Here is an 8,267-nt window from a genome sequence, read left to right on the forward strand (position 1 = left end):
CATACATATGTTCATACATATGTTCATACATACATGCGTTTACATGTATATGAAGTGGTTGCCTCATATACATGAATACTGTTTGAGTTTGAGATATATCCTCGCACACAGTGACATAGACTCCGTGGGGGCGGTGGGGCTCGAGCCCCCATGATGAATTAGACCTGAATATGTACAGTATATTCGCCTAGTCGGTTCGTCCCGTTTGTACCGCGGGAGGGGGGGGCTTAGCGGGGGGAGGAGGGGCGCCCCCATGACGATTATAAAAACATTTCGTCTCTGCTCGCACACACACACACACCCACACTCATTTATACATAGTCTACTGATAACTACCCATATACCCACACATGTATACGTACAGGGATACACATATATACTGTATAATTACTATTAATATATAATTAACACTTAGAGTGATTCCATATAGCCCTCGATTACCCTTGTTTTATATGTTCTCTTGAATTTTATGATTGAATTGCTTAATTTAAATTCAGTGTCCAGATTATTCCATAGGTTCACCCCAATGGCAGATAGACATTTCTCTTTGATGTTGGTCCGTGAAATTGTAGTCTTTTTAAAAATTCCGATTCCCCTGAGTTCATACCTGCTTTCCCTAGGCTTAAATAGCTCCTGCATGCTGACTGGAAGCGACCCGTTATATGCTTTGTACATTATTATTGCTGTGTTGAGGTTGGCTAGATCTGCAAATTTCAATGTGCGGTTTTTAATGAATAGTGGATTTGTTGGCGCATAATAGTCAGCCCGGTTGACAATTCTTATTGCTTTCTTTTGTAGAATAAAAATGGGGTGTAATATAGTTTTATATGTGTTTCCCCAGACTTCGACACAGTAAGTTAGATATGGTAGAATTAGAGAAATTGTATAATGTCTGGAGTGATTTTGTATTAATGATGTCTTTCATTTTATATAGGATTGCTATTGTTTTTGATATTTTAGTTTTTAAATAGTCTGTGAGGTTTCCAGGTGAGTTTGTTGTCAATCATGATTCCTAGGAATTTTATGTGGGTTACTTGATCGATTTGTTTGTTGTTTATGGTTAGTTTAATTGATGAATTTATATTTGTATTACCGAATATAATACATTTAGTTTTGCTTATATTTAATGATAATTTATTTATATCAAACCACTTCTTTACATTTTTTAGGTCAGCTTCCACTAACTGCAGGAGGTGTTGGAGGTCTACCCCGGAACAGTACAAGCTGGTGTTGTCCGCGAATAAAACACAGTGTAGGTCTTGTAGGGCTTCCGCGATGTCGTTGATGTAGAGAATGAATAGTTTTGGGCCAAGGACAGAGCCTTGGGGGACTCCACATGTTACTGGTAGGGTAGCTGAATCTATGTCTGTTTAAATTAACAATTTGCTTTCTTCCTTCAAGGTAGCTTTTGAGCCAGGTGAGGGCAATACCTCTAATTCCGTACCTATATAATTTCTTTAGCAATATGCCGTGATGAATGGTGTCGAAAGCCTTTTGTAGGTCTATGAAAACCCCAACTGAGTATTCCCTGTTATCTATTGATGATGAGATGTTTTCAATTAATTCAACTACTGCCATTGAGGTGGATCTATTTGCTCTGAATCCATACTGTTGATTGCTTAGAAGCTGATGTTTGTCAATAAAGCTATCAAGCCTTTCCACGAAAACCTTTTCAATTAATTTGGAAAATTGAGATAACAGAGAGATTGGTCAATAGTTAGTGAGTTGATGTTTATCGCCACTTTTGAAGATTGGAATTACTTTGGCTGTTTTCATTTTGTTTGGAAAGATGCCAGTTTGGAAGGATAAGTTGCAGATGTAGGTAAATGGTGTAGCAATGCTGTCAATTATTTATTTTATTATCTACATATCGATGTTGGTATTGTCAGTTGACCTTATATTTTTAAATTTGTGCACGATGTTTAGTATATCTTGTTCATTTACACCCCCAATGAAAATGGAGTGTGGGTTCATCTGAATGAGTCTTTCATCCAGACCGTCCCGTTCATTCTGCACCTCAATCTTCCCTGCCAGTTCTGGACCTACATTAACAAAAAAGTTATTATATTCATTTGCAATATCTATAGTATTTTCTATTATTTCATCATCTTTCTTGAAGTATTTTGGGTGTTTGGCTTTACCTATGTCTTTTTTGATTAGTCCATTTAGTATTTTCCATGTCCCTTGAATGTTATTTTTATGTTGATCCAGTAACTTATGATAATAATCTTTTTCACTATTTCTTAGTGTTAGTTAACTTATTTTTACATGTCTTGTATCTAGTTTCCTTATATTTTGTTCTGTCCTTTAGAAATGTCTTGTATAATAAATTATTTGCATGCATTGTGGATACCATTGGTTATCCATGGCTTTTCTTGTTTTAATTTGTTTTTGTGTGGGGTCTTTTTCAGTGGGCAGTGTTTGTCATATGGCTTTATTATAGTGGTTAGAAAGGCTTCATATGCTTCATTTGGCTCATTTGCTGCATATACACCACTCCAGGTCTGTGTGTTCAGGTCGGCTTTGAGGGCTGCTATAGCTTCTGGAGTTCTTCGACGTGTTAATACAGTGGTGTGGTTTTTGTGCTCAATGTCCTTGTTGAGAAGGGGAGGTGGTCACTTATATCATTAATGAGGAGTCCGGCTGTTACTTGTCTTTCTAGAATGTTCGTAAAAATATTGTCAATTAATGTTGCTGTGTCAATGGTTATTCTACTGGGTTTGGTGATTAGTGGGAGACAATTATTGCTATACATGGTAGCCTATCTATGAAATTGTTTATTTTACTGGTTCACCTCTAATTGTGTAAATAGTGTACTTAGGCCTACCCCAGCCTATAAACCTTGTAATTAAACTATTACAAGGTTCATTTTACCTTGAAAGTAAACTATTACTACAGGGTGCATTATAAGTATTTGACAGCCTACATACCTTGTGGTAGGGTGAGTGATATTTTTTGGTTAAAACAAAATGTTTTTTGTTGAAGGTTAAATATTCTGATAGTAATCATTGTTATGTTTGTTCAGTAAAGGGGTTCTCCCTATCTCTCCAGCTCTTCAATAAACAAAAAATAGACCCTCCAGAAAATTGCGGGCAAAAGTCCTTGGTTATGCAGGTTAAAGTCCTTGATTTTGCGTGCAAAACTCCTTGATTATGCGATACAGGGTTTTTATTTGCGGAAACCTGTACACAACCAAGCATAAAATTACTTTTCATAAGCCCAAGGAGTGTGTTGTGTCTTCATACACATCAAGATCAAGCAGAGATAATAATTACAGCAGCATTCTAGAGAAGGTGTGAAACACCCATATTAATGCAGTTGATCATGATGATTAGTGGAGAAAAGTTAAATCTATTATTGTATGTCCCTCTTAAAGTGTTAAGACCTGTGGCCCATTGTACAAAATCATTCTAATCACTAGTTCTCAAACTCTCAACTCTCAGACCTCCATCTGAAAATGTGTTTTACCAGGGACTCCCAGAAGAGAAGATTTGTTAACACATTCTAAATTATTAAAAGGATTTCAAACACTTGCAACATGTTTTAAAAATGTTCAAAAATAGCAGATGTACAAGCTCACAGTGCGGCACGAAGTGACAGGCTGTGAGCTTGTAGATCTGCTATTGTTGAATATAACGCTATTCAAAAATAAGTCTAAAATGACACAGATGCTTAATTTCTGGTTATAATTGGTTCTTCACAGAGTGAATAGCAAGACATTAGCACCACTGAGCAAATACATATCTCATATACATGTAGGCAGTCGGTTCAGATAAGCAGAACAGACATTAATTATAAATGATTATGGCACCTGTGGACACGAACTGTTAAAATATAATGAATTGATACAAACAGACAATATGGAGTTGAACTGAAATACACTTTATGCTGGCAAGTACTTGCCACTGTTGGACTGTAGGGGTGGTGCTGCGTTTCCCCTCTTTCCTTCCTACAGACAATGAAGGCGGTGTTGCACCGTTGTTGGAGGACACGGGTATAAGAGAGGAAGCGTTCGGCGGCGCGCGCTAGAGAGACTGAGCTGAGTTGAGACCGAGACCGTCGGAGACAGCACGCTGAACGCCATCACCGCCACGCCGTCCATCCGACTACACGCCGAGCTCCTGACCAGACTGCTGCCTTGTGACACGCCAGCCTACTCGGCCTAAAAGGGACGGTCAATCCGAGTTCAACATTGTGTGAGTGTGGTGCTATATTCAACTTCGCTCACCGTCACTGACGAGTCATATATTCAATTCCTTCCCAGCCTCCCTGTCCTGGACGCCGCAGAACAGTGTTGGATCGCCGGCCGCATCGCTGATCGCCCCGCCGTCTCCCCGAGGACCGCCGATGCAGATTGTCTACTGCTACATGCCAGCCTACTCGGCCTAAAAGGGACGGTCAATCCGAGTCTCAACTTTGTGTGAGTGTGAGTGACGCTACGTTGTTTCCTACCACCATCGCTTACAGAGTCTGTTTCCTCCTCCCCAGTTTCTGTCCACGGCCGTGGAGCGTGGAACGACAACCAACTGTCAACACGGCTCTGCATACCATCGCTTGACAGTTCTCGTTGCCAGGCAACCGACACCACATACGGGGCTTCTCCTCGTTCGGAGTAGATATGAAATGAAATGATGAAATGAAATGATTACTATATTTACCCAGGGTATCTGGGCTAAGCTCAAGAACTTGTTTCCAGCCAGTTGTAATTGTAACGTGTCGGACCGCTGATTCGAACTGGCGACCTTCCGGTATCAAGACCGCTCCGCTATCCGTTCGGCCACCGCTGCCACACGATACAGTGACGTCACGAGGGAGGACGGACAATCTGGGCTCTGGGCCGTGAGTTGGGGAGCGATAGTAGTAGGGCCAGGGTTATGAGTTTCAACTTTCAAGGTATTATTCCTGGTGGTTTCTGAACTATTATTATTGGGCATTTGCTAACTGTGTGGCACATTGTATTGTTGTTGTTATTGTAGTGTAGGCCGTAGACAACGCCCTGGTAAAGTCTGTCCCGACAGCCAGGAACCTTGGTGTTGTCCTGGACAGTCAGCTCTTGTTCAAAACACACATCACAGCTGTCACTAGATCCTGTAGGTTTACACTCTACAACATACGACGAATTAGACCGTTCCTCACCCAGGAGTCAGCCCAGCTCCTAATCCAGACAACAGTCTTGTCAAAACTTGACTATTGCAACTCCCTCCTTACTGGCCTACCGGCATGTGCACTTAAGCCCCTCCAACTGATCCAAAATGCCGCAGCACGCTTGGTCTTCAACCAACCTAAATTCTCACACGTCTCCCCCCTTCTCCGCTCGCTCCATTGGCTCCCGGTCGCTGCCCGCACAGAATACAAAACTCTGATGCTGGCATTCAAAGCAACCAAAGGCATGGCCCCCCCATATCTCACAAGTATGATCGTACCCTACAAACCCTCACGCTCACTCAGATCAGCCAACGCAGGGAAGCTGGAGGTACCTTCACTAAAAACGCCGGGACAACGCTCCACACGTCCCAAACTCTTCTCCCTTCTGGCTCCAAAACTATGGAATGCACTTCCCATTGCAGTCAGAACTGCAGCCTCACTCCCAATCTTCCGCCGTAGTCTGAAAACCCACCTCTTCAGACTCCACCATGGCCCGTAGCACTTGCCCTAGCCTAGCCCCTTAGATAGCACATTATGTAGACTTAGATAGTATTTTAAACAGACTTATAGCTTGTTATGTAGACAGCTCTAGAATTGCACTTTATGTAGTCATAGCACTTTATAGTACACATGTATAATATATTATATAGTATAGTATGTATAGTTTACATAGATACTCCACTGTTACGTTCTTAGTTTACGCATGATTCATGATAACTACTTTTTATACATGTGATGTATGCCATGCTTTTTGTTATTGCTTAATGTAAGTCGCTCTGGATTAAGAGCGTCTGCTAAATGCCTAAATTGTAAATTGTAAATTGTACAGTATATTGGGTACAGCGGTTATTCAGACTTCAAAGGGCTGCTGCAGGGGTGGGAATATTCTCAGGGTTGTCTTAACCTGTCTCTTACCGCCCCTATTGGTGAATACGCATGTTTGCATTTTACTGCTGTGATTTCGATAGAAGTGTTATCCGATTTTGATATAGGCTTATTGCAGTGATCGTTTGGTGTGCATTTAATTTGCTGTGGCATATTTTGTTGTGTGTGTACTATACTATACTATTAAGTGTGTACTATTCTTTGGGCTGCTTAGAGATTGGGTGGGAACAAACACTGGGCTCTTATCCAGATTCCTGAGGCGGGCATTTTGGGAGGAGCTTGTGATTATTGCTTACCTATGTATACGGTGCCTATTTAAATTGCCACATTTTAGTAATTGCCTGTTATATAAATTGTCACATTTCTATAACTACTACATTTACATTGTTGCCCCAATTGTATAGTGTTACATTTATATACTGCTACACGTTTTTATACTTACCTGTTTTATATTTGAGATTATAATAAACTTTGTTACTTTTCTATAACTGCTGATTGTGGTGTCTCAGGGGTATATGATTATTGAGCCCTGGTTGGGTGACAATAAAGCCCAGGTCTGTTTTCTATGTGTTGCAGTTGCAGATTGGTCCAGTAGAGATGGGAGACAGGTCATGGTCATGTTGTGTGCTGCTCCCTCTACTGGATGAAACACTAATTTCAGGTCAGAAGCGCAGCCACCATAGAGGAAAGGCAAACAGTTGACTGCAGTTCCCAAGTGAGCTCTTTGCTGCCCCTGAAAACTGTCTCTGCTTAACGATAGATGGGCAGGCAGCAAATCATCTTGTTCCCCCCAACAATCAGTAGCATGTAGATTGGCCATTTTCACAATTGTTGCCTCTTTATTATGCTATTTGATTGATGGATGGATGGATGGATGGATGGATGGATGGATGGATGGATGGATGGATAGATAGATAGACTGAATGAACTGAACGCTTGAGAAACCAGTGCAATTCATCCAGACCAAAAGCAAAGCCCCCGCTGTTAATTTTGCATCGCATTGTAAACAGGTAATTCTATATGGATTTAACTCCAGACTATCTGGGACTGTGTCCCATTTCCCAGTCACGGAGCTGGGACTGACAGACGCGATGAGGAGCAGGACGTTCATATCCACAAAGCTAGAAGCCAGAAGTGTTGCCAGTATAACTCTATGGCAGAAACAAGCAAACAGGTCTATACAAAATAAGACAAAAAGAAGCACTGGTCCTTTCTGGCCAGTGTTGCCAAATCTGTTTATAAGCGATTTTGGGATTATTTTTGTAGATTGAAAAAATATTGGGGGTCCTTTGCTCTTGGCATGAAAATGTTTGAGAACCACTGCTCTAAAACAATATTAGACAAAGTTTGAGCCACAAACACATGTCCTCGCTCTCTCTCTTCTCCTTTTGCATAAATTAAATAGGCCTATTCATGATTCTACTTATACAGAAGTAGCCTATGTTAGTTTGTTTTATGGAAAAAGTGTGAATGTACTAATTGCACATAATTATTCAAAAGAGAGAAAATGGGCAAGCCATAAAAGAATGCACATTGCACTTGTCTTTTCATACGTCATGTGGAAATAAGGCAAATAAAAAGTAACAATGTTGTCATTTTATCAACTGGCCCCTGGCCCCTTGCCATTTTCATAATGTGGCCCACATGTTCAGCTATTTGAGCACTCTATAATGTATGTATAATCATAGCTTCATGTACAGATAGATTACACAGATAGGTTCTTAACTTTTATTTTTAATTTTTTTTAAGAACCCCGGGTTAGCACAGACATTACAGGAGAGGGAAACAACAATGATGTATAAGTATAACATAATCTACATGTTTTTCTAGCAAAACAAATATGATTCTTGATGGCTATATTTCTATGTATTTGATGTATTACCTTGTATTGTTCCGGCTTACTTTAAATCGCTCTGGATTAAGACTGCTAAATGCCTAAATTGTAATTGATTACTTTTCATGCAGTATTATTTTAGCAGAATCTACAAGCAGATCTACTACAAGGTTGGCACATTTTGAGCTTGCAGATCGTTTACTTTCAGACAAGAAACACACCTTTCAGGGTCCATTTGGAACCCCCTCAAGGAAACCTGAGGGTCCCAGGACCACTGTCCTAGATTGCTTTTCTTTCTTTTTTGAGGGGCCTCAACATGGGTGGTCCTTTAAGAGCTTTAGTTCAATGTTTGTTTTGTAAACGTCATTGACACTGAAGGGAAAAGTTACGTCAAAATGTAACT

The sequence above is a fragment of the Electrona antarctica genome (assembly GCF_951216825.1).
Source record: "Electrona antarctica genome assembly, chromosome: 17".
NCBI classification, from domain to species: domain Eukaryota; kingdom Metazoa; phylum Chordata; class Actinopteri; order Myctophiformes; family Myctophidae; genus Electrona; species Electrona antarctica.